This window comes from Falco cherrug, chromosome 7, assembly GCF_023634085.1.
Source record: "Falco cherrug isolate bFalChe1 chromosome 7, bFalChe1.pri, whole genome shotgun sequence".
Classification (NCBI taxonomy): domain Eukaryota; kingdom Metazoa; phylum Chordata; class Aves; order Falconiformes; family Falconidae; genus Falco; species Falco cherrug.
This window is the reverse complement of record NC_073703.1, coordinates 22,176,025-22,201,622: the sequence shown is the minus strand read 5'-3', so window position 1 is coordinate 22,201,622 and position 25,598 is coordinate 22,176,025. Positions and strand designations below refer to the sequence as shown.

Here is a 25,598-nt window from a genome sequence, read left to right as displayed (position 1 = left end):
TTGCTTTTTGACCTTTTCTTATTTTTGTTACACAAGATACATGGGTTCAGGGTTTTTATCAAGCCATTTTACACTCACATTTGTTATTCTCCTTATTTCTCCTAAAGGAAAATGTCAGTAGAAATAAGCTGAAAGCAGGGCAGAGATCACCAACAGAGATAGGAGAAGAGCAACAAGGTGACCAACGCAGCAGTTCATTTCCTTAATTAATATTTGCGCTCAGCACTGCAAAAAGCTGATATCCCATCACACTGAGCTAATACCACCTGCAGCACCACTTCTCCAATTCCGCTGTTTTGAATTACAGCCTATCTTCAGCTTAGCTCTACTATTTCAAAAAACACTTAGAAGGTGGGAAAATGCAGCCAATGGATTTGTAGGGGTATAAAGCAGGAACAGCTGCTCTGCTGTCCAGCCTGTAGAAGCTAACCTATGCTGTAATTCTATGGCTCAAAACAGACGGCTGTAAAATCCCCAGGCTCCCCACTCACTATCTTTTACTTTTAAGACATCTGCTCTTCAACCAAGAAACATGCCTGCATTCTTGTGCACAGCCACCACAAGGTAAACGCTCTCCTCTTCATCTACATAATACCTTGAAAATCCACAGCCCTTTCTTGGAAAGATGAAGAGCTAACGTCTCATGGGGGAGAGCAAGAATTGACTTAGAAAAAGGATGAAAAAGACAACAGATTTGTCTCATTCAGCAAGTAACAGAGTTGGAAGTGAGAAGTCAAACTATCCTGGCTCAACGGGAAACATCATGTCAACATGGGCTGCACATGGTAACAGAAATAAGTGAGGAGAATTTGACCTTGAAAGAGAATTCTGATTGTCCGACAATCATTCTGTTGAGGGCTATGTGAGTGATTCAAATTTCTGTAATACTTTTTGAAAACAACAACAGCTATTAGACCAAAAAATCCCCACATTTAGTATTTCAGGCATCTAAGTTTAAGCCCAAAAGTCACCTTTGTAAATCCAAAAAAGTTCGGATCAGACAAATTTGTATCCAACCACCCCATTTGTCTGCATTCTGCCCACATTCCAAGTGCTTAAACTTGAGGTGACAACTCACGTGAAACAGACATTGGACTTTGTCTTCCACCAGCCAAACCCTGGACAAGACTCTTCTCTGGCACTGCTTCATTCTGGGACCTGGTTCATCAATAGCTCTGACTGAAATTTCCAGAGAGATCACTCTGCTGATTCTGTAGCTTTACCAAGGGGTACAAAAGTTGGTCGGACATCTGCCACCATAATCAAATGTCACCACCATTTACATAACGTCATCACCTCCTGGAAGCACCTTCCTTGTCACTGCTTCAGACTTCTCATTTAACAGACCCGTTCACCTCCCACTGCAGGTCACTTCCTCACGTATTTCCTCTCTCAGACAGGGAAGTGTGAGCAGCCTCTCTTCTCACTGCACTCCTAACACAGATGCCTTCTGCACAGAGGTCCATACCTCAACCCATGGTAAGCAGGAATCCAAGCACACACAAGGAAGAAAATTTAAACCTTTGTTTATGAGGTAATGTGCCAAAAGCAGCTTCTTCCTTCTCATTACATACCACTGACTTTTGATTCCTTACATTTCTATCTTTAGGACACAAAAACCCCACCCCTGTTACATGGTTCAAGCATAGAGCGTTTCTGCCTTGATTCACACACTCAAACGCTTCTGTGCCCAAAGAGAATTCCATAGCTACCAAATAAGAGCCAAACTTAAAAGTATTACACTGGCCATCCTGACATCAACCAAGGAGCCTGGCAACGCCTGGAAAAGAAATAGAATGAGCAAGTAGATACCATTTGTCAAACTAGCAGCCTAGCTCTTTCACAGGTATTTCTATAATTACAGCCTACAACTTCAGTGTAACAGCCGTCAGAGGATCCAGCAATTGATTAGAGACCAGCTCTGCGCACACACACATTTAAGGGAAAACTGTAAACATATCTCCTCTGACCTTAAGGATCAGGAAAACTGGGACATGGACATTTCAAGGCACTTGAATTACTTAAGATTTTTCCATTATACTTTCAATAATGCAGCAAGTGTTTCCCATCCAGGGAAAATTATTCAGTCTTCAAACCAATGGCTGATGCACAAAGAAGCTTAAGTTCCTCACAGTGCAATGAACATATTGCAGATGCATTACACATGACTGTGGACACAGGCACGAGAACTGGCACAAGTTACTCTGGAAGAGAACAGCCGACAACAAAAGCACTCTTTTGCGTTTCAGTCATTTGAAATGGAGCTGATATCAAGGTAACTAAAGCATTAGCAGCATTTTAACAGCATGTTGCCCACCAAGTTACAAAATAATGCCTGCAAAGCTATTCCAAGCCAAAGCTATTACGTGATGTATGGTTTTCTGGGTAGGTCTGTTCAGGTCCTAACCCAAAAGATTCTACAATTTGTCTTAGATCTATGTTCAGCAAGTGTTTGGAAGGTTTTTAATTAAGCAGCACACATTCTCCAGGATGCATTCCTTAAAAATCAACTAGTTGTAAACTTTAATTTTCTCAGTTTTCAAATGAGCAATACTGGTCAAGCAGCTGCTTGCATGAGTCATTAATGATTTATGAAGGCTACATACAGTTGGAGTAAAACCCAAGAAACACTGACAGGAAAGATTCAGGGCTCCTGCTAGCTATAGTTTCTCCACTGACAACCCTATTACTACAAGTTATGTTTCACAAACCATACATGTACAGTAAAACCTGCAGAGATACTGCCTGCCTTCACTACTCTAAAAATAACTTTGCTCAGCAAAGTCATCAGGACGTCATACGTTATGCTAGATAGGCACTTCCAGTACATACCCCCAGTTTTTCCCACTCAAGCTGAACTGATGCCAAAAGCCAGAATTACACCTCCATGAAACTGAAGATACACTCATGAGCAAGACCTGCAAAATCAGAATTGTAGCTCTTGCTACACTAAAACCTTTTTACATGCTGAAGTCCTTTTGAAGATGACTGTGCCAGCTTAGGGCTCCACTGAAAAATGGCATTCCCTCAGTGTTCCTCTCAAAATACAAGAAAAATTAGTTAAGACTATTGAACAGAACAATAAGAAGAGACCACAAAAAGGCAAGTTTTAAGCCTAATAAACAGATAGAGTCATCTCACTACTGGGACACAGTTTTCTCACCTGAAACAGAAATAAAAAGGTAAGTAGTTTTGAACAAGGGTTGTCCCCTAGAAGCAGAAGAACCACCAGAAGTTACTGTCAGCATGCCTTTGGGGAAAAATGATTCTTGCTAGTTATCACTGACAGCATGACAACTGAGAAACTATTTTGCAGGTAGAGTCAAGGGAAGAGAATACAGTATTTCAGTTGGAAGGGACCTACAGTGATCAACTAGTGCAACCGCCTGACCAACTCATGGCTGACCCCAAGTTACAGATCATTATTAAGGGCCTTGTCCAAATGCCTCAAACACTGACAGGCTTGGGGCATTGGCCACCTCTCTAGGAAGCCTGTTCTCAGTGTCCGACCACCCTGTTGGTAAAGAAATGCTTCCTCATGGCCAGTCTAAAGCTCCCCTGCCACAGCTTTGAACCGTTCCCGCGAGTTCTATCATTGGATCCCAGGGAGAAGAGCTCAGCTCCTCCTTCTCCACTTCCCCTCCCCAGGAAGCCCCAGAGAGCAATGAGGTGACCCTTCAGCCTCCTTTTCTCCAAACTAGACAAGCCCAAAGTCCTTAGCTGTTTCTCATGGGACTTTCCTTCCAGTCCTTTCACCAGTTGGTTTTTTTCCTCCTCTGGACCTTCATATCCCTTTTAAATTGTGGGGCCCAGAAGTGCACACAGCACTCCAGGCGAGGCCGCACCATCGCTGAAGGCGGCAGGATAGCCACCCCTCTTGCCCGGCTGGTTACACCGTGTGTGGTGCACCCCTGGGTGCAGGTGTGGCTGCTAGGGCACACTGCTGACTTGCAGTGAGCCTGCTGCCGACCAGCACCCCCAGATCCCTTTCTGGGGCTGCTCTCAGCACCGCCTCTCCCAATTCATACTCGTACTCAGCAGCAAATGATGTTGCCAAACACAAGCATCAATTGGGAGAGGAGTGGCTGTTGTTGAATGAATACTGAGGACAGCACAAAGGAAGAGATGAAACAAGAAACACGTTTGAAAGACCAGTTCATCATTAAGTCTTAGCAGTCCTAGCTGAATGCTCCAGCATTTTGAATTAAATGACAAACAGCACAAAAATCCAAAGCTGTTAAATTATAAAATGTCCAGTCTCTCATAGAGAATTACAACACAATGAACAAATGGGCAGGAGGGGAACACAAGCGAGAGACATGCTGTGAAGGAACAATCACCACTCATAACCTACTTGTGTCAACCATGGAGAAGCCACACCAGAAAAATCTGGTTTTAGTTTGTTCAACAGGAGAAAAAGGATGGAGGAGGATTGACATGAGCCTACCTGCAGCTCATGTTTTTCATACTAATTCTTCCTTCTCCCACAGTTTTGCTGTATTGATTAGGGAAACGACAAAGAACTAACATTAATGTCAAATCAATTTAACTAGCCCTTCAATTAAGTCAGAAGCCAAGCTTAACTTCATTTTCCCTTCAAAACTAAATCATAGCGATGTACAAAATAAGGGTATACCACTAACTGTGCTCTGTCACGCACCTAACAGGTACAGAGCATTTTATGCTGTGTTACAGGAGTTGGGCGTTTTGCATTCATTCCACTAGAAATCACTGAATTAGGAATCACATTGTCCCAGCGGCATTACTTTCAAGATCAAGTATCAATCATAGGATCACATTTTAAGTAATCAATTACTCCCTCCCAACACACCAATATTTACCACATTGCCAAGTTTGAGAAAACAGTATGACTTCAAGGTGAAGTGTAAACCGAATGCCAGTACCAATCTACATCTGGCAAAAGATGTATTTTAGTTAGACAACTGATCCGCTAGTCAGCCATACAATGTATGCAACTAAATGGTTGACAACAGTTAGCACTATTAATATTTAATTACCTTATTTAATAAGGGCATATTTTTACTAATGCTTCATATAACAACTTTTTAAAAGACTGTTTAAATATGTTTTCTTAAAGAAAGAACAGACACCAAAACATTACTCAGTTATTTAACCATTTATTTCAAGTGCTTAGCTTCCATAACAGCTACAGTACAAGAACCGTAGTCCCATAAGAGAAAGCCACAGGAACAAAGAAAAAGTGTTGTCCTTTAAAACTGTCATATACACAAGGTGTATTTTCTTCAAATATCAGGCACAGTACTGTTTCACCATTAACAGCTTCCTAGCTCATGATTCAACACAGCCCAGATCAATGCATGAAGCACACAAAACAGCACATAGCAGTGAATATCAAAAGAGAGATGCTACAATATTTATTTTAATAGGTCCAATTCTACTAGTTACGAGACAAAAAAAAAAGCAAAAAACCACCAACCAAACAAAAAAAAAAACCCAAGCAAAAAAAAGGCATTAAAAAAAAGCACTTCTATCCCAGCAACTTTACCTGTTCATGACCTCAAGTACATAGCTTTTGGAATGCAACCAAATTTGTTGCAGCATGCTGAGGGCTGGAAGTCAAACTGCACTGTAAGACATGGTTTGAACCGAAATAGAAAGCCATGAATGGGGATTGGCAGCAGGGGAATCCCCTTCCTTCTTGCTGCTATTTATAACTGAAGGCAAGTAAGGTCATTTCCAATTTAACACGCAGTTCTCAAAGCAACTTCTTCTACAGGGAAGGGAAAAAGAAATAAAAGGTACAAGTATTTCAAACACACCATTCTAAGGAAGTGACTGGAAAGCTTCATAAGCCGTCAAGACACACTTTGACCATTTCTACAACACAAATGAGTCAAAGTCAACATTTAGTGTTCTGTACATAACTTTTATTTTAATGCCAAATGCAGTGAACTTGGAAGTATCTCGCATTGAAGTGAGGAGTGAGGAAAACTAATACTAGTTTTCCTACAACTTTTCAGCTGTAGGAAAGAAGAGGTTTTGCATTGGTTGGGCTCATTTGAAAATTTGGTTTGGCTACAGGTCTGCTTTATAAAGCAGATTTCAGTCTTTGGAAACAACTTCTTTCAAAGGGAATCTCCAGCTTCTAGCTCAACCCAGAAATAGTGTGCAAGATAAAATACGTAATTATTTGTTGCCCCACAACAAAAATATCAGAGCACACAGCTGATGAAGACTTCTGTCCTACTGTCAGGCAGAATCTGTTCTAACACTGTCATACTAATTTAAATTTAACATCATGAACAGAAGAACACTTTTAATTTTGAAGGCTGAGGAGAGGAATCAATTTGCCAGGCACACTGGAAGTCAGCTAAGCCTTCTGTCAATACACTGCCCAAATATTTTTCTGCCTCATCTACATCAAGATGCTATGTATTGTACTACAGCCCATTTATGCTACTCATTTCTGGAAAAACTGTATGGTGGTCAGTAGTGTAGCTAATCACGTCAGGAAACTGATTTGTAGATGTTTCTACACACCAGAGACTGTAAATCAGTTCGTTGCACTGTTGGAAGGGTCACAAATTCTTCACAACCACAATGATCAGCAGAGTTCAGCATTCTCTTCAATCACCTAAAGCAGGCAATAGGCTTTGGAACCATGCCTACCACTGCTTAATAAAGAACACTGAGCAGCATTCTGTTCTTCAAAGTTGGCGTGAAAAGTTTTATGCCATCTGATAAGCAGCCATCACAAATTGGTACCAACAGCAAACCAATATAACTTTCCTTGAAATGAAACAAAGGGCTTCGAGAGAAAAACATGCATGAAACAGTTATACTAAATGTTGATGAGATTCACTTTAAAACATAGCTCAAAAAGTAGAATCCAGATTAAGGGACCATAAAGATTCAGACTGGTTGAATCAGCATACTCTTGTGTGGTTTTAACATGCTCGAAGTCTTTCAAAAACTGTGTTTGAGAAAAAGATGACAAGCCACAAGTCATTCACATAACATAAGCATCTCCAGCTTCACTGTACTTCCTGTGTGCACTACCATACACAACGTGTTACCTCCCCAGCAAGGTTAGATGACTCACTAGTTCACAAACACCTCGAGCATGCTGACATCCCACCCCTTCATGTTATGATGTGACAGCAGCATTTCTGCAAGATTCAATAGACGTCAATCCATTAATAAGATCACTGTCTCCACACTGAATACAGCAAACTGAGAAGAAAATGGTATTAATGACAAATGTTCAGTATGAATGGCAAACCTCTGTGATGCTGGAACAACTTGGTAATGAGCATTTCTTACAAAGATTTGGAACGAGGTATTTGTTGCCAAACACAACCCACACATGAAAATAAGGATTGTCTTTAGTGTTACACCAGGCAGCCGGGATAGATGGTCCCTATTGAGTGTGGCTAAAGAAGAACCAAGTAAGAGCAAGCATCTGTCCTGTGATCTGTCAACCCTTCAAAGAAAGAACTGCTCCTTACAGAGGCCAAGTGGTTTATCCTCAGTAACTGGACACAGGAAATAATTTTTATGGCATTCATCTGAAGTATTGAAACCCAAACCTAGTTAGAGATACATTTTCCCAAAGTCTTAGTTTTAATAAAATAGATCGGCTCTGTCAAAAATAGAAACATAGGATAATAATTCTGGCAATGCATAGAACAACAAGCACTTGCTATGCAGGCTGACACTCATTTATGACCCCTTGATTGTCACAGGTGGTACAGCCAACATGCAGCTACTAAGTATTTCGGTAGTGCTTACCATAACAGCAGTTTGAGGAAGAAAAAAACGGAAAACACTGGGAGGGTGATGGGTAGGGATGGATGACAACAAATTTAAGAACCAAAATCCAACTACCAAAATCCAAGAAGCTTATTTTTGAATTTTTGGACAAATATTAACAGAGGATAACTGAGAATGCATCCATTTCTATAGTGCGCCAGAAACGGGCTGTTCACATTCCAGGTGCAAGTCAAGGTTACCAAGATCTTGCCATTTCCTCTATTTTGCCATCAGAAACAAGCATGAAACTTAAAAGCACGCACTTAACAGTTCATCTTAATTTTAACAAAAAATGTAACATACAAAATCCTTAACAAGGCACAAGCAAAGAGGAAGGCAGAAGCAAAAAACACTCCTTACAAGTTCTTCAGCCAGCGGCATTAATGCTCAGGAAGCTGGAATAAACTCTAAGTTACATATCACTGCAAGATGGAGTCAGTTACATCACTTTGAGTATAAAAAGAGCAATATCTCCCCAGGCAAAATGGATCAAACACTTTAAACCTTCCCAGAACTGCTGACTATATCAAGACAAAGTACCACTAGGTATGTAACCTAGCTCAAAAACATTAGGTTTGATTTTTAATATTCACTGTGAGAGATGGCAATTCACTCATCAAGGAAGAGAGGTGTACTTTCATTACAAAAAACAACGGAATTTGTCACTTTATAGCATTGTCAAAAAAATATTGAAACAAGTGTTTTCAGAAGCAGTTTTTACATTATTATGCCAGCACCTTGGATATCCAAGCCTATAATAGAAGGACATGCTTCACAGGTTCTTATCCTAAACCAGTGTTAAAACACAATAGCCTTGTTCACCTATACCATTTGTTTATTTTTATCCTGCTACTAATGATTTTAGAAAAAGTATGTTGCTAAATTTTAATCATAATTTTGGGTAATTCCTGTTCAGTGATACTATAAACACCACTGGATACTGAGTATCAGCTGTACAGAAAACAAAACCCTACAACAGTAAGGTTAGGTGTATCATTTGTTGACTACATTTAAAGTAGCATCTATCAATCAGCCAGGCCTCTAATAGGACACCTCTGGAAGCTGCCTTTTTTTTTTTTCTTTTTTAAATAATGCAACAATTTGCATATATTAGGTTTCCTGGAAAAGTGCATACTTTGGAAATTAAGACTTTTAACAGTACTCACACTGATGTGCAAGATCTACTCTCTGAGTTCCTTAAGTATCATCAGAATACAGCAATTCAGATTTGTTATTTCCACCATGCTCAGTGAGTATATGAAAGATTACTGGAGAATAGGATGTGAAAGAAGGGATAGAGGGATGCAAGTTTAATAAAGCTTCAAATTCAAGCTGTAGGTCAAAATATGCCTGCAAAGTCAGTATTTCAAATTAAATTTTCAAATCCAAACCTGACATTTGGGCTCAGGAACTCAATTTGCTATAACACACATAGTTACTTCCCCTCTGCCCATCAAGGTCTCTGCCTTCACCTTTGACAGAGCAATTACACGCCTATAATGCTTCTGAGAAGGGTAAAATCCTGCTCACTCAGTCAAGCAATGCAAGAAAAAAATTGTTCCCCTAGGCTCTCAACTTAAATTGTGCTGTTTGTGGCTGAAGTTGAGAGCTTCTATTGTAGCATGCATAACAACATCAGTCCTGCCCTTACGGCTGCCCAGCTCTGATCCCCAAGTGCCAGTCCACAGACTAGCTACATGCTGAGTGAAGAGAATAAAGTATCAGATGACAGGAGAACTTGGCCTTAAAGTATCAAACCCACTTTTCTCTAAGAGAGAATGGATGCCAGTAATTCACTGATACAGGATACGATACATCACCATTCTGCATAAGGGAATGCAAAAACAGTTCCAGATTTCAATTCACGTCTAGACACTTCAGCAGCTTAAGCACAAAGGCTGGTCCTTGTCTCTGACTTACAATAACCATGCTAAAGCATTCAAAATCAACAGCATGTACTCCTGACTCTTTCTATTTATCCTTAACAAGTCAAACAAATCCTCTTAGATTATTACCATTCTTCAAAATAAATGAATATATAGTTCTTTCTGATCATCAGCACTAATTAGGTAGATTTATTTTGATGTGTGGGTTGAAACAGAATAATTAGACAACTGCCAAGGCCAGAGGCTGTATCGGTGCCCATTTACCCAGATTCAACAGATCATACACATACTTATTTTACACACACACTCTCTCAGAGCCATTACTCTCATACACAGATTCCCCTAGTGCTTCAAAGGCTTTGACTTGTGCCTCTGAATAACTGAAAATTTGTGTTCAGTACATTAGGAGATACCAAGTATACGCAACAGAAAGCACAACTTTACTAGCTCATTAATAACTTAACATTGTCTTCAAGAGTAGTAACTGTCACACAGCAAGGTTTTTCTTTTGACACTTCATGGAGGCAACCCAAACTGCTACTTATAAAATGCTTTGAGTAATTTATAAAGTATAATTAATCTCTATAAACCTCCTCAAAAAAAAAAACAAACAGAAAACCTTTTTTCACTTGAACACTGCCATACTCCCTCACTGTTATAATTACAATATAAAACATAAAATGCAGTGTTGTATGTGAAGTTTCCTACACTACCTGAAGAAGCACTTTTCTAAGTGGCAAGCCTAAATCTATAGGGCCTAGACACAACCTAGGGCCCTAGGAAGGCAAATATATTTTTCTTAGTTTTCAGGATCCCACGGTCACCAGAGACCTAAACAATATCTATCTCTATTTTGCACTTCCAGCTTATACGATTGTTACCACCACCTTAAAAAACACCAAGTGCAGTCAAAGCAGTTGCACAGGTATCTCAGTAGGACAAGAACTTGAAACAGCAACTCACAAGATGCAACCACCTGGTTCAATGTGAGAAGGTATCAACACATTTCATATAGATCTAGAAGTGTCTAGAACCTCTTCCTATCTACACTTTGCTAAACATAAGTAGGACTAAACATAAGTTTCTGTGTATTTCAAATCATTAAACAGCAGACACTAAAACAGGACAACAGAAGGTGCATGGGAAAAGGAGAGCACATGTGGGAAAACAAGATCTTTTCTGATTCAAGGATTTCAAAACTCAGTTACTGGGAAGTTCCTTCTCTCTACTACCTGGTAAGCACTGTCTTTTGCCTATAAATTATTTTCTCTCAAATACTCAAAAAACCCCGCTCCTTTGTTAAGCTGCAGGAGACAACCATCACAAGACTTGCCCCCAAGAACAGACAGTTAGAAACCACTAGCTACCGGTATAAACAAAATCAAACTGATGTCTACTACACCCATAAGCTGCAGCACCCTGCAGACTTTTCCAGGGAATCTCAGAACAGTTTAACACATCACCTTATTTCTTCCAGCTCAAAAATCAGACTCTTCTAAAATAAATAGCACTTGTTTCAAGTGCTTTAGTTTTTTATTCATTCCACTAGGAAGACACGGCACTGCATCTGTACCATTCATTTGCAGCAGAACATCTAGGTTACAGAACCTTAAGCACACTCAGTCTTTACCCCTGTTGAGCGGAGACAGCAGCTACTGCCCACTGTGTATTAGACAGATACTTCAAGGCTTTGCATAACAGAGAAAACTTCTTTGACAAAGCAATTATTATTACCAAAACCCTCTCAAGGGGTATCCTCTTTACACAAAGCATCTTGATAGGTAGCTTTAGAGCACCATCCTGATTCATGTATTCCACCACAAAAGAGATGGGAAGCTTTCCCATTCTATGTGAAAAAACCCTTTCAAAGTAGGTATATGCAAATATGTAGCCACAAGCACTGTAACCTCAACATATTTAGCCAAGAAACTGCAATCTGGAGCCATCCATGCCCCCCCCCCCCCCCCCAACACCAGACTTAACTCTGAGGTCAGTGCCTGTTGATGGAGTCTTTGATCCCCACTTTGTTTCTTGAATAAGCAAATAAGCCTTCAATTGAAACAAAGGGATGCTGGAAATGCACATTTTCGGTCTCCAAAGCTCTGCTCCAAATCCACACTTTAGTTAACTATTAATCAGGACTTCAGTCTTCCACATGACATGAAGCTTTTTCGCTGAACACAGATGCCTTGTTACAACCCCTTGAATTTCTGAACTATGGGACTTGCACCAAGATACTGCATACCACTTGAGTTCCACTTGATTGTTCCCGAGATGCCCATTACCAAACCAGAGTACACCTAACAACAACCCAGATCCACCTGTTCACATTCTCCATAAAGCCTTATCATTTTGAACTTTTTTCTGCAAATATTTCAGTTTGGCCCCACTTTGCATCTACTGCACTCTGGAAAACAAGCTGGTTTCACACAAGCCATCCGTTAACTCCAAACAACAGGAAAGAAGCAAAGGCCAGCCTCTGTCCTACTTCCTGCAGCTCCTCTACCATACGTTCACTTGTTTCACTAGCTAATGGTCACTGACACACTCACACTGATCAAAAGAATAGCTGTCAACCAACACTGCATTCCACTAGCTCCTAACAAGACAGTCATACTCCTTAGGCAAGCCTGATTATACAAATACCAGGTTTTCATTAGCTCATTACTTATAAAGAAGCATTTTCCTATTGCTTAGTTGAATATCCCCTTAATGTTATCAAAAGAAAACTTTTCTAAGTTACTGCAGATATCTTAAATTTCAAATGGCAAATTCCCAACAAGCCCAAGTACTTCAAACATCTGTCAATTGACCTGAAAGAAAGAAAACAACTGACTCTTATAAAATACCAGAGACTCAAAAGGAAACCAAATTTCACTACGCAGGTCTCCAGCATCCTGATTCACTTGTCACATGTCATGAGAGAGTCAGGTCCCATAAAATAATGAAAAACATCAGAAATAAGTGTTGGTACCAAACACAACTGTTCTAGAAAGTCTGTTTCTATGAAGAGATGGCTGTTTTCTATATCTGATCATGGTAGTACAAAGACTATTTCACAGCTAGTAATGCTATTTTGGTTTAAATAATAGAAGGTACACCTTAAAAAAGAAATTTGTATATAGTCCAGAAAAAAACAAGTAGGCAAGACCACTACTACAAATCTTCAGTCTTTACAAAGCTGTAACTACAGTTTTACATAAGACGCTTTTCACATTTTTCTTTTTATTCTCTTATTTTCTGTCTTTGTTCTACTCATTTTCATTTGGTTTTAAGAAGTACCTTGTGAAACAATTTTCAGAAAGAAACTCCCTGCTTTATCTTCCCTTTTTACCCAAAGGACTGTTATCTGCAATCCCACCTTGCTTTTGCATCTTCTTCAGGGGCTAAAGTTGTACTTCACTCCTTACAACCCACAAGACAGCTAATGAAAGCCGAGCTGTACATGAACAGATACACTTACTGGGTGGGTACCGAGACAGTACTGGTGCCTGATAGTGGATGTTTAGCAGGTACTTGAAATTTATCTTCAAGGGAAGACCCTGTTGCCTCAGGCAGGGTGAGAACTACATTGTGTTGGGTGCTAAACATACTGAATAAGAATTGTTGTCCTTCTTAGAAGTCCCAGACAGAAAAATACAACCAAACAAAACTTCAATCATTTAGGAATGCTTATTTCTAGAAGTTTAACTGTCATGACCTAAGGCCACAGTCAGGCTCATAAAAATTTGTGTGCTGTCACAACACAAGTAGGTCACATTACTAAATACCGTATTTTAAAGCACAAGAAAGGGAGGCAAATGAAGACAAAACTCTAATCAGGTTTAGGGCCCTCTACAGTTGCAATCTTGCTTAAATCACCTCTGAACCTAAAGACTGTGAAGTGTTAATGTCAGACAAACAGATGCCATGACAGATTTTTCTTTCGCTTCAAAATCCATGTGCATCAACTGATCTCCTACCCCCAGTACAAGCTCCTTATCAGACACATTATGAGGTAAAAATCAACAATCTAATCAGATCTGACAAAAAGTTGGCCAAAAAGTATCTGAAATCCTGAAGATGACTATTTGAACTATGGATTTACATCTGCTACCATTAATGATGAACCTCACCCTAAGTGGACATTATGCCTTAAGATACTACCTAATGATAGTATGAAGCCATCGTGATTAGAAACACATTTAACAGCTAAGCACCCAAAACAAGAGGAAAAATCTCTACAATTTCTTCAGCCCTGGCTTCAAGTCATGAGATACTCAATATAGTATAATATAGTATTTTACTGGGGGGGGGGAGAATAAAAAAAAATATCAATGAACATGATACATCTTCAGAAGCCTCTTTTCAGGTTTCTTAACAGCAAAAGAGACAAAGCCACATACCATTGGGAAAGCACTTGGTCTTCCTGCTGCAGTAAAAAAAGGCTGAAATACATGGCAAACAATATGGCATTCCTTTGACAGCAAATATTGCTGCAGAACGTGTAGAAAACAGCCAGAGATTTGAAGAAACAAGTATTAGAACCAATTATGCAGTGTGGGAGGTTTACTATACTGTTGACCAAAATTACAGCTGTTAACGACATGTCCCACCTTACGCTATATGCTAGATGGTTCCAATGATGAAATACAATGGGAACTACCTTTTTGTGAGTCACTACAGGAAATATGTACCGGAGAAGACTCGACTTATTCTCAAATTATTTCTTTAATAGAAACAAAGTTTTATGGAAGACCTCTGCAAGTGTAATCACTGATGGAATGACTGCTTTAACTGGAGGGGAAAAAAAAAACCAAAAAAAAGATTCCAGTGTAAAGGTTACAGATAGAACCACATGGGAAATTACAGAATCACAGGTTGGGGTTGGAAGGGGGCTCTGGAGACCATCTAGCCCAACGCCCTGCTACAGCAGGGTCACCCAGAGCCGGCTGCACAGGGTCACGTCCAGGTGGGTTTGAATGTCTCCAGAGAAGGAGACACCACGACCTCTCCAGGCAGCCTGTGCCAGGGCTCTGTCACCCTCAGAGTAAAGAAGTTCTTCCTCACGTTCAGATGGAGCTGCCTGTGTCCCAGTTTGTGCCCGCTGCCCCCTGCCCTGCCGCTGGGCACCACTGAACAGAGCCTGGCCCCAGTTGCCTGACTCTTGCCCTGAAGATACTTGTAGACATCGGTAAGATCCCTCTCGGCCTTCTCCAGGCTGGGCAGGCCCGGCTGCCTCAGCCCTTCCTCATCAGGGAGATGCTCCATTCCCTCATCTTCATGGCCCTCCACTGGCCCCTCTCCAGGAGTCTTTCGCTGCATGATTAACAGGCAACCTATTACAGCAAAGTTGGAGCCAGAAGTGTAAAAAGTGCTACAGGATGTCACTGATATGGATAATTTTATAAAAACAAGATCTTTAAATAGTAGAATCTTTACAAGAGCTTGTAATGAGATGGGGAGTGACTGTGAAAGTTGTATTCCCACACGGAGGTTTCCTGGTTATCTTGTGGCAAAGTGCTTAAAACAGTTGTCAAATCTAGAAATGCATTATGCATTTTTTTTCACGCAAAGACAACTGTTCAAACTTTGCTGACCTTTTCTATGATGACAACTGGCTGTCAGTAGTATGCTACCTAGCAGATATTTTTTAAAAAATCACACATTTAAGGTGTCCCTTCAAGGTGAAGCTGACATTTTAACAGTGAACAAGAAAGTAACAGCTTTTCCAAAAAAACTCACTCTACAGAGATTGTTCTGAAAACAGATGTTTGGAAATGCTTCCATAGTTAGGCAATTTTCTTGCTGAAATTGATGTGTCACCTATAAAAAACCCTCCCAAATCTGTATACTTAAAAGACTTGGAAACAGAATTTCCTAAACTGTTTAAAAAGTCTTCCAAAAGAAGAGTTTTAGGGTGTTTTGAATGCACTTGTTAAAAATAGAAGAATGCAAGAGCTTCCCATTAGTTTGCAAGAATAACTGATTGACATGAGGGAAGATGGAAACTTAATAGAAGAGTTCCAAGAAAAATCTTTGCATAATTTAGTGTATGGGAGTGGAAAATTAGCATCACAATTTAGTAAGCACAGCCAGCAATGCACTTCTACCATTGGCATCTACGTATATTTGTCAGGTGTCCTTCTCACTTATGACAGCCATTAAAATCAAGGACTGAAACAAACTGAACTTAGAATCAGGTCTTGGAAAGCTGTATGAAAGTGTTTTAAAAAAATTTGTTAAAGATTTTTTTAAATAGTGAAATGTATTCAATCACATAGCTCTCACTAAATTATTTTAATGAGAGAAAAAAGGAACTTTGTTAAGAAGTAAACCAAATTCTTTAAACAGTGTTTCTCTCATCCTTTCTTGATTTCTTTTTTTTTATGTTTTATAATGTACATAATATTAGTACAGTAGTACACGTGTATAATTTATTTATAAAATTTTGGCGGTACATGCTCACAAATCTTTTACTGATAAAGGTGTGAGATCAAAAAAATCTTCGGAAACCACTGCCTTAAATGACCTAATAGGCTGGTAATTTCCAAAGAAATTATTAAGGCCATTGCTGATTGTAATAACATGGAACACAGCATTTTGTTTTTAGTTTTCAACCTGAAGTAACAGGGTGTTTTGCCCTCATAAGCAGATATTTTTAATGCTTCAAACCTCAATTTATCTTTGGAAAGGAATTATAATAGCATTATGCATTTTTCCTGCACAGATTTTCACAGTCATTACTGAGGCACTCACAAAGCCTGGCCTTACAGCTGTTTCAGTAGTGTCTGCTTGGTTCATCCGGGCACACCTACCCTTCCCACTGCCTGCAGGCTTTGTTTAGCTGTGTTAAATAACCTCCAGCAGTCACTGTATAGGTAGTTCACCTTAAGCACACACTTGTACCACAATCAAGGTATTCTTCTGCCTCATCTCTTCACCAGTAAAGCTCTGCCATTCTGTTGGAGTGTTCTTACAAAGCTGGCTGCAGTTCTGACATGAAATCTGTAAGAACATCTTTTCTGCCCAGGCCCTTCTAATATTTTAATGCTTTGTCTTGTGGGATTCCTTACAGGAAAGCAAGATAATTGTGTAATTTGGTCTCTCATTTCACAGATCTTGTTAGGCAGAATGGATTAAAATTTGGTCAGCACCTTGATCATCATGGCAATTAATACAAAAAGGCTGCTGAAAGCCTTTGCTTTCAAGAAGTATGCGAGAGTAAAGGACTAGAATTTTAAGAGTACTATTCAAAGAGAAGGCACCTGAGAACAAATAGAACTTCCCCAAATCTTCTCATGGGCCAATTTCACTCACAAAATATGTGCACTGTAGCTCATGCAACCATCAACTGTTGGGATGGATGGGCCTGTGCTGCAAAGCAGTCGGCAGCAAAGAAGTTGTTAGGATAGCAAAAGCGACATTTCCTCCTTCCCCCTCAATAATACTACCAAGAAATTTGCATACTTGAGCTTTCTAACTGTACTGTGCCACTAGGTGGTCACCTACTGAACATAACTGTTCTTTTCCTCAAGATCATGAAGCTTCAAATAATTATTTTCCATGGCACTAGAAGGCATTATGTTGATGCTGGATGGTTTGCTCTGACCACTACAATGGGGATTTTCAGGACCAGACCATTTCTTCAGGAACAGCCACACAGCAGTGGCTAAGCATCTCCCTGTAAGAGGTGAGTATCTGCATGTTCTGGAATGAGATGCCCATTTGGAATAAAACAACAGGCAGTGTACAAAAGGAGAGGAGAAAGACTAAAGTGTCTCAGGTGCTCCAACTACCCACAGCTACAGATGCAGGTAGCACCAGATTATCTTCCTGCTCCTGGGAAAAGTTCATTTTGTTTAGCCTGGCCTTCACTTTCTTGGCTCTCTAAGGAAAGAGAGAGGAAAAAACATCACTCGCCCATGCAGCACCTGTGAACCCATTTGAACTGACCCCTTACACATCCATGTCCTCTACATACAAAGGCCTCTGACAAAGCCCGTTAGATCCACTGCAGCTCCCCTTCTCTCCATGTCTGGGTTTGTTCTGTGCCTAATCCATAGCCTGGTCTGTCCAGTCTCACCAGGCAAAGTTTAGTTAATTACACTTTCTTCACAGGTTTCAGCCTTCTGTACGTTCAGTTGTGCTTTTTTCCTCAGCTGCTTTCAAGCCTGGTTAGTATCACAGTGTAGCTGGATTGCCTGCTCAGCTGCAATCAGGCTGATCTAGACCTTACTCACAACTGCAAACACAGCCACTGATTTTTTTTTAAATTAAAAACCAAACAAATATTTTTCAGGGTTGGTACATACTACATGATCTTGGGTTCTCGCTGGGATCTGTACATCCTCAGCTGTTGCACATAAATTTTCCAGAATGCTTTAAACATCACAACAAAGTGATATCATTTCCCACAGCCTTTGCTTTTTTAAACTGAAGTCAAACATTAATCTCTTCCTCTGTGTAACAGTGACTTTAGCGATACCCTGACCCAGCAGATGTGCCACTGGTTCTTTCTGCTTGACCCTGCATTGCAGCTATGCAGTAGTGGCTCCCACTTGATCCTTTCCCCAGATAGTTCAGATACCTCCCTGCCAACAGGAGATGTTTCCTTACACTACAACAAAAATTAATCTAAGAAAATCTTTCAGTGAAAAATGAGAAAATTACAAGGAAGAATTTTAAAACTGGCAGGCTATAGGGAGCTGTAGCATTCAAGTTCAGCTTCCTGATCTTGTTTATTCACAAATTCATTTGTAGCCCCACTGCTATATTTCAGCTCTGTCCTGGTATCTCAACATTTTTATTCTGTTTACGCATTAAGTGCTTCACTCCCACCCCACCACCACAATCCCTCCCATTGGGTTACCATAGGTCTTTTCTTCAACAGGGATCATCATTTCTGTCAGACATTCATAACCTACCTCTGCTGCTTCTGTTCTCTCTGCCAAATGCCACCTTGCTGTGTCCCGCCATGCAGCATTTGGCACATTTAAACTGAACGAAGGTAAAAGTCATTTGCCATCTATGCCTTTAAGGCTAATTAATGTTTCCACCTGTACAAATTCAAGCCTGATTTTTACTGTCAGTAAGTTTTCAAACTGTTTTATGCTCACATATTTATGTCATCTATACCCGAACTTTAAATTTCACATTCCAGAGAAACCACAGCTTTCCCACTAGCGCATACCACCTCTGTAAACAGGCCACAGCATAAGCTAGACTTCAGGTAGCTGAAACAAAGGGCTATTAACCATATTACATATATCAACTCCCAAGAAAGGTAAGAGATCATTATATGAAAACAAACAAGAATATGCAATAAGAAAAGCATTTACACAACTCTGAAGACCTTTCTAAGCTGAAGACAATCCTATTGTTTAAGAGGTTATCACAACACTACGCCAAACACTATTTCAGCAAAACACAAAACACTTTGATATACTATAGCAACACATCTTTGTACCACAGCTGATGAATGTAAATTGTTATTCAACTTGAAAAACAAAATAGCCCATGTAGTACCATCAATTCTTTATCACCTCAACTGTTATTTGCTGTGATTTGGAAGACTGAGAGCCTCCTGCTTATTCCTGGGTTACACGTCACTCTCGGAAATAAAAAATCTCGACCTTACAAAAGTTGCCAGTGAGAAAGACACAAGGCTCATTTACAATTCACTTCAGTTCACGCTTTCTCCCTGCTGCCCAAACACAGAAAGATGAGCTACCTACTGAGAATGCAAGGAAGGCAGTTTCATGTGCCAGCCTGACCCATCTTGGCAGAAGTTCCAACTGGTTGCTGCCAAATAAATGGACTACAAGTAAGAAGTCAGCACTGTAGTACTGTAAAGATATTTTAAGACAAGACTTATTGTTGTATGGTCATCCTCACCTTGCGAAGTCAGTCAGTGCGTTTTCTAGCTTTATGAAGATGCTTGGGTAAAAAGGCGCTGGATCTTTGAGAATTGAGGGGGTGGACCTCTGGGGATGGAATCCCAACTTGCAGCTGGAAGTGGAAAACATCAAAACGTTATCACAATTGTTTCAAGTATGCAGGCTAATTCAAACTCAATTCCAAGATAAGCATGTGTGCATACAACACACCCAGGGAAATGGTTCTCTGCCACTACTGCGAAATGTTTTCTCAGCAGCATTAGCAGGGACAGAAACCTAGAAAAGTCCGTGTTTGCAGTTACAAGTCTGGCATCATAACTAACCACAGTCCCCACGCCACCTTCTGATCCCCAAGCATATCACTCACACTCAAAAGGCATGTCTTTACCACACCCACAGACAGAAGGCCACAATCGTCTGAATATTGATCAGATCCAGGATTTCAGCACCCTGGGGATCAGCCTAGCACTTATCCAAGTAGCTTGGGCTATCCTCAAGGCAACCAGACATTCTTTTTGAAAAGGAATGGATTGTTTAATCACAACAAGAAAAATAAGGCATAAAAAGAGCTTAAGACACAACATGATGTCTATAATCATAACAATCTCATCCACAGAATTGTAAAAGCCTAAATTATTCTACTTAACATAGCCTCTGGAACTTGGAAGCCAGGCTACTCTGACAAGAAATAAAAAAACACAAATAAACAAACAAACAAAAACCAAAAAAAACCCTCTGCTTTATCATTTGCATCTCCCCATCTCCAAAAGTTCTCCTGTTCAATTTAATTTATATTCTTAGAACCATGTGTGGTCAAAAGCAGAACCCCAGAAGCGAAAACTTGCATTCACCTCCAGGTACCAACAGACAGGACTATCTGAAACTACAATTTCCAGCTATATACCAGTAACATTTGTCCCAACTGACAAACTAAAATCCAAAAGTAAACAAATGAAACCAAATATGCAAAATACCACCTATGAAGACAGCCTCCCCCCATTTGCTTTGCAACAACACCCAACCATTTTGTTTGCTGTTCTCAGTTTGCATCAGCATTCTATTGTCTGCAGAAACATGCATAAGCAGACTTGCCAAACCTTTTAAAGATTCAAGAGCAGGGGGGGAAAAAAAAGATTTTTTGAAAGCTGGATACAGTGGTCTGTAAACACATTCACACTTCTTTCCTAATTACAGCCTGGTGCAAAGGCAGCATCTGGATAAGAACTTCTCAGCAAGAAACTCTGCACATCTCAAAAAAAATCAGGGTGCCTACACATTTGGCAGTTTATTGAAATCTCTGAGGGTCAGACAGGACTAGGAGCTGAGAATTACTTCAGATGGTGTTTTCAGTACTTTAATGCAAAATTATGGATTGGAACAACGCTTCAGCTAATGGTATTGTTCAAATGTCGTGAACATACAAGACTGATACACAACTCAGACATCCCAACAGCTGTCAGACACCACAATGCCATGAGAAGGAAGGAGGTGGATGTCTGTACTGCTGTCTAGCTGTGGTAACTAATGAAGTACTGGCATTTCTGGAAGCTGCCTAGACCTTGCATTTGCACAGATTTAATAGATATATATTATATAGGTAAGCATATAAAGCGACAAAACCCAAATATTAATGCTTCAGAAAATGCTTGCTGTGCGGAGCCAAATCTTTGTGGAAACAATACCAAATAAGAGAAGGTTTTCACAGCAAAACTTTTAAGTCATCATGAAAATTATGCAGTTCAAGCTATGCCACAGCCAGATAGTTCTTTCAAGCCCACTCTTCCCTCTCCAAAATAAAAGACTTGAATCTACTGTAGTGGTGCTTTGTACTAATCAGTTATATTTATAACTATAGATGCATTTCCTAATGTAAGTAGAATTCGGTGATTAGATTAGCTGGCAAATGATGAAAGAAACCTAAGAAAAACTGCACAATAAACCAAGCTCAGAATAAAATCACTTAATCCTTTGCAGTTAAAATGCGAGTTCGTATTTCTCAACATCATCTACTCCTAATCAATCTATCCATCACACATACATAAAAAACCCTCTCACCCTCTCAGGCACTAACTACAGTATAATGGCAACATTTCAAATCAACTTAAATTAGGCTGTACTACATTCCATTACATGATATCATGCAACAGATGTTACTCTACGAACACACAGGACAATTATTCAGGGTAAACTGCTATAATCTGAATGGTAACATGAATGGGTATCCTATATGAAATTGCTATGGTCTGTATCAAATTTTATACTGAGGTTCAGAACTTAAATATTGGCCAAGTTTGTCACAGTTAACCCAGAGACTCAGATCAGCAACCAGAAACAAGAAGCGTTCTTAAGTTCAATAATTTTGCCTCCAACAGATAAGCTAAAATTCCACTTAACCCTTTAGTTCTGCAGTGACCAGGGAGTTAAATGGGACACTACAAAACTCACATAAAATGCACTTCCCAGAGGCAAGAGATTCCCCCCGCCCCCCTCCCCCCAGCTGCGCATTAACCTTCAGTCTCAAGGCACAGCCTTGAAAATGTCACGTTTTGAAAATTAAAGCAGAAAATGTAGTTCAGCCAACTTTATTCACAGTTAACTTAGCTAACAGCTGTACCGTTGGAAGAATGGCTGACTATTATCTCAAAACAGATATGAAAGCTTTTCATATACTACAATTTGTAAGGCATTTGTAACTAACACTGGCAGCTTGCGCTCATACTTGCACCACACTGCCATGCACATATGAGTAAGCGATGTTTTACATTAGCAAGAGCAATCTCTCAAACATGCTGCTTGTTTGCTTTTTAATCATACAGACATTTTTCCATCGCTGTTGGGCTCTTTTGACAATGCAGAACTCCCAACGCCTTTGAATAATGTACCTTCAAACTCAGAACTAGCTTTGTGGTTTGAAACTTAATATGGCTTACACTTGGCTCTAAAATGCAGGTCTGCAAAATAAACTTTTAAAAGGTTTGGCGGGAAGCGAACAATTGTTTCATCCGACAGTTTTTTCAATCAGTGAACATTCCCACGAACTTTCTAACTAGACACCGCAGCAGCGTCTTAACGCACAAGAAGTAGAGCCTAAATAAATTGGAAGTGGCTGGTCAGCAGAACAAAAGCTCTACAGAAGGTGAGCACAAAGACGGCGGGGGCCCCGGTTCCCGGACAGGTGCTCCCACGCAGCGCCCAAGCAGCGACACCGTGCTGGGGCTGCTCGTCACCCAACGGCAAGACCGCGCCCCGCGCCCCTGAGCCATCAGCTAGGGTGGCACGGAAGAAAGAGGGGTGCCAGGTCACGCAGGGGGACCCCAGCCCACAGCGCGGCCAGGCCCTGTCAAACACGCAACGCCGCCTCACACCCAAGGAAGGTTTGCCCTTTGGCCAGTGGTGGCCACGAAGCCCCGATGCTCCCGCCGGCAGGTAGCCCCGAGCCTGCTGCCCACTGGGACGCTCCCAGGCCGGCCCGGGCGACGGGGAGGCTGCGGAGCAGCGCGGCTTGCCCACCCACCCGCGTCTGCGCTGTGCGGGGGCGGCCGCGTCCTCCCCTCCCCCCGGGGTGGCCCTACGGGACGGGCCCGCGACCCCCTTCCAAGCCGAGCCGTGGGTCTGGTGGGAAGAAGCAGGCGTGTGCACGGACAGATGGGTACAGATACACGCGTACACACACGCGGCACGATCGTCCTTGGAAGGTCGCCGCTTCCCACCGTGCTGCGGAAAGGTTTTTTTCTCCATCGCGGTCGCCAGCAGCGCCCAGCGGCGAACAGCTCCGTCCCTCGGGCAAAGCCCCCCGGCGCGGCCAGGCGAAGCTCCCCGGCCGGGCTGCGAGGCGCCGGGGGCAGCCGGCCGCCCCAGCACCTCCCTCCCGCCCCGACCGCACGGCACGGCGGGGCAATACCAACGGACCGCGCTCGCCCTCCCGCCCCGGCTCCTGGCGAGGGGACGGCGAGCCGGAGCCGCTCCCCCTCCCCGGGGCTCAGCCCGCCCGGCGGCGGAGCCCCCCCCCCCCGGCCCGCGGCAGCCGGCGCCCCGCGGGCACGGGTCCGGGCTCGCGCTGTTCTCCCGGGAACCGGCAACTTGTTGTGCGAGGCGGTGCCGGACGGAGCGCGGCTCCCGCCTCCCGCCGCCGCACCGGCAGCCGCCGCCTGCCCGCCCGCCCGGCGGCAACGCGGTGTCTGCGTGCGAAACGCGGCGGCACGGAGAGGAGCGGCTCGGCGCCCCCGCCGCTCAGCCCTGCGCGGAGTCTTCCCCCTCTCGGCGGCTCGGCACGGACCAGGCACTCCATGCAACGTGCAACGGCGGGGCAGGGCGGGAGAAGGGGTCCTCGCGGGCTCCTACCGGGAACGCCGTTACCGGAGCATTGCAAAGCGCCTAAGCCCCGCCGCTCCTTCGCTTCCTTCCTTCCCCCCCGCTCGCCTGTTGCCCGCTCCCGCCTGCTCCGCCGCCGCCCGCAGCTGCCGCCGCTGCGGACTCCAGGCGCAGACCCCCGCCGGGGAGGGCAGGAAGCGCGTCATCACTCCGGGACCGCTCCACCGCCCTCCGCCCGGCACGGCAGGGCACGGCCCGCTCCGCCGCCCGGCCCCGGCGCGCGGGGAGCCCGGGACGCCCGCCCGGCCCCAGGGACCCGCGGCTCCCGCCTGCCCGAGCCTCCGCTGCTGCGGGCGACGGGCGGGAGAGGCGCGCCGCCTCAACCGGCGGCCCGGGCCCGCGGCCCCCTTACCTGAGCGTGAGGCAGGGTGCCGCCGGCCGCGGCCCGCACCACAAGGGCCACCGGCAGGACGGCTGCTTCTCAGGGCGGCGGCGGAAGGCGGCCGGCGGGGCCCAGCATTTTCTGCCGCGGGGAGGAGAGCGGAGCCGCAGGGCGCGGCGGGCCCGGGCGGCCGCGGGGGCTGCGGCGGAGGCGCCCGCCCGGCCCCTCAGGCAGCGCGCGCGCGGCCTCGCGCCTCCCGCCGCCGCTCGTGCTGGGGCTGCGCGGGGCGGCGGCGGCGCGCGGCGGGCCGCCTGTCGCGACAGGCGAACGTTCGGCCCCAGCGCTCGCCGCCGGTGCCCCGCCGCCCGTCCGGCAGGTGCGCGGCCCCCGGCCCTGCGGCGGAGCGGGGCGCCTGCGGGAGCCGCTGTGGCAGCGGGGCAGGCACGGGGCTCCCGCAGCACGGGGCTCCCGCACGCTGCCTCTGCCCTCCGGCCCGGCCGCGGCTCTTGCGGTTGTGTCGGTGGTCTCCGTGCCGGTGTGCTGGTGTCGATGTGGGGATCGCAGCCGTTATGCAGTTAGTCCCTGGTGCGAAGTTGCCCACGTGCTGGAGCCTCTGCCAGCAGCACCGTTACAATTAAAAGTCACGCAATTGAAATAATCGAATCTGATTGATCTGAAGTACAGCCATCAGTCAATATTCTTACTTGTAACCAGGGGAAAGAGCTGCATCACTCAACAGCTGGGTTTGCCTTCAAGAATAATTTTATGCCAACAAATTGCCCTCAAAATGCTGAACATGTGTGTAGTTGCTCTGTGACACCAGCCAAAGTAGCTACGTTTGTGTCGGCACCCCTCTGGGTGGGCATGTTTAAGGCTTTTTTTTTGTTGTTCTATGTTAAGATTTGTAGTTGCAAAAAACAGCCAGGTTCTCTTAGGCACCCACACTGCAGAAGGGAAAGCATCACGATGTTAAGATCTGTGATAGTCACCCTGAGCTGTGCCAGCTTCTGCAAAGCAACGGGAAGTCTCTGCCCTGTTCACTGAAATGGAGACTACGCAGGGTTGGTTCTGTACTTTGCAAATACTTGACAATGTATCTCTTTTAGAAATGATTTATTTGCTACTAAAGAGATACTATCTTGCCTGTTATTAAAAGAAGCGATAACTGAAGCATTTCTTGTGGTTTAGAGGTAGTTTTGTAGGTGAACAGCCATAACATTTGGCTTAAAGAGCAGCTTTTTTTTATTATTATTTTTCCTGGCCTTTTACTCACTGTAATGATAAGCTCCCAACAATGGGGCTTTCCCCATTTGGCATACAACTTCTCTTACAAAATACATAACAATC

At 43.1% G+C, this 25,598-nt stretch overlaps 1 protein-coding gene across 3 annotated transcripts in view; it reads right to left on the bottom strand.

Annotated features, from left to right (window-relative positions):
* TLN2 (talin 2) overlaps positions 1 to 25,389 on the bottom strand; it is a 203,880-nt gene extending 178,491 nt beyond the window's left edge. For 2 of the 3 annotated variants that reach the window (XM_055715244.1, XM_055715247.1), the window contains exons 1-2: positions 23,900 to 24,059; positions 19,557 to 19,670 (exon numbers count right to left, since the gene is read on the bottom strand). The gene's annotated coding sequence lies outside the window, so the exon portion shown is untranslated. Of the gene's footprint in view, positions 1 to 19,556; positions 19,671 to 23,899; positions 24,060 to 24,281 lie in introns of those variants that run through there. The other variant, XM_055715245.1, reaches the window with a different exon arrangement.
* Between the last annotated feature and the right edge of the window lie 209 nt (positions 25,390 to 25,598).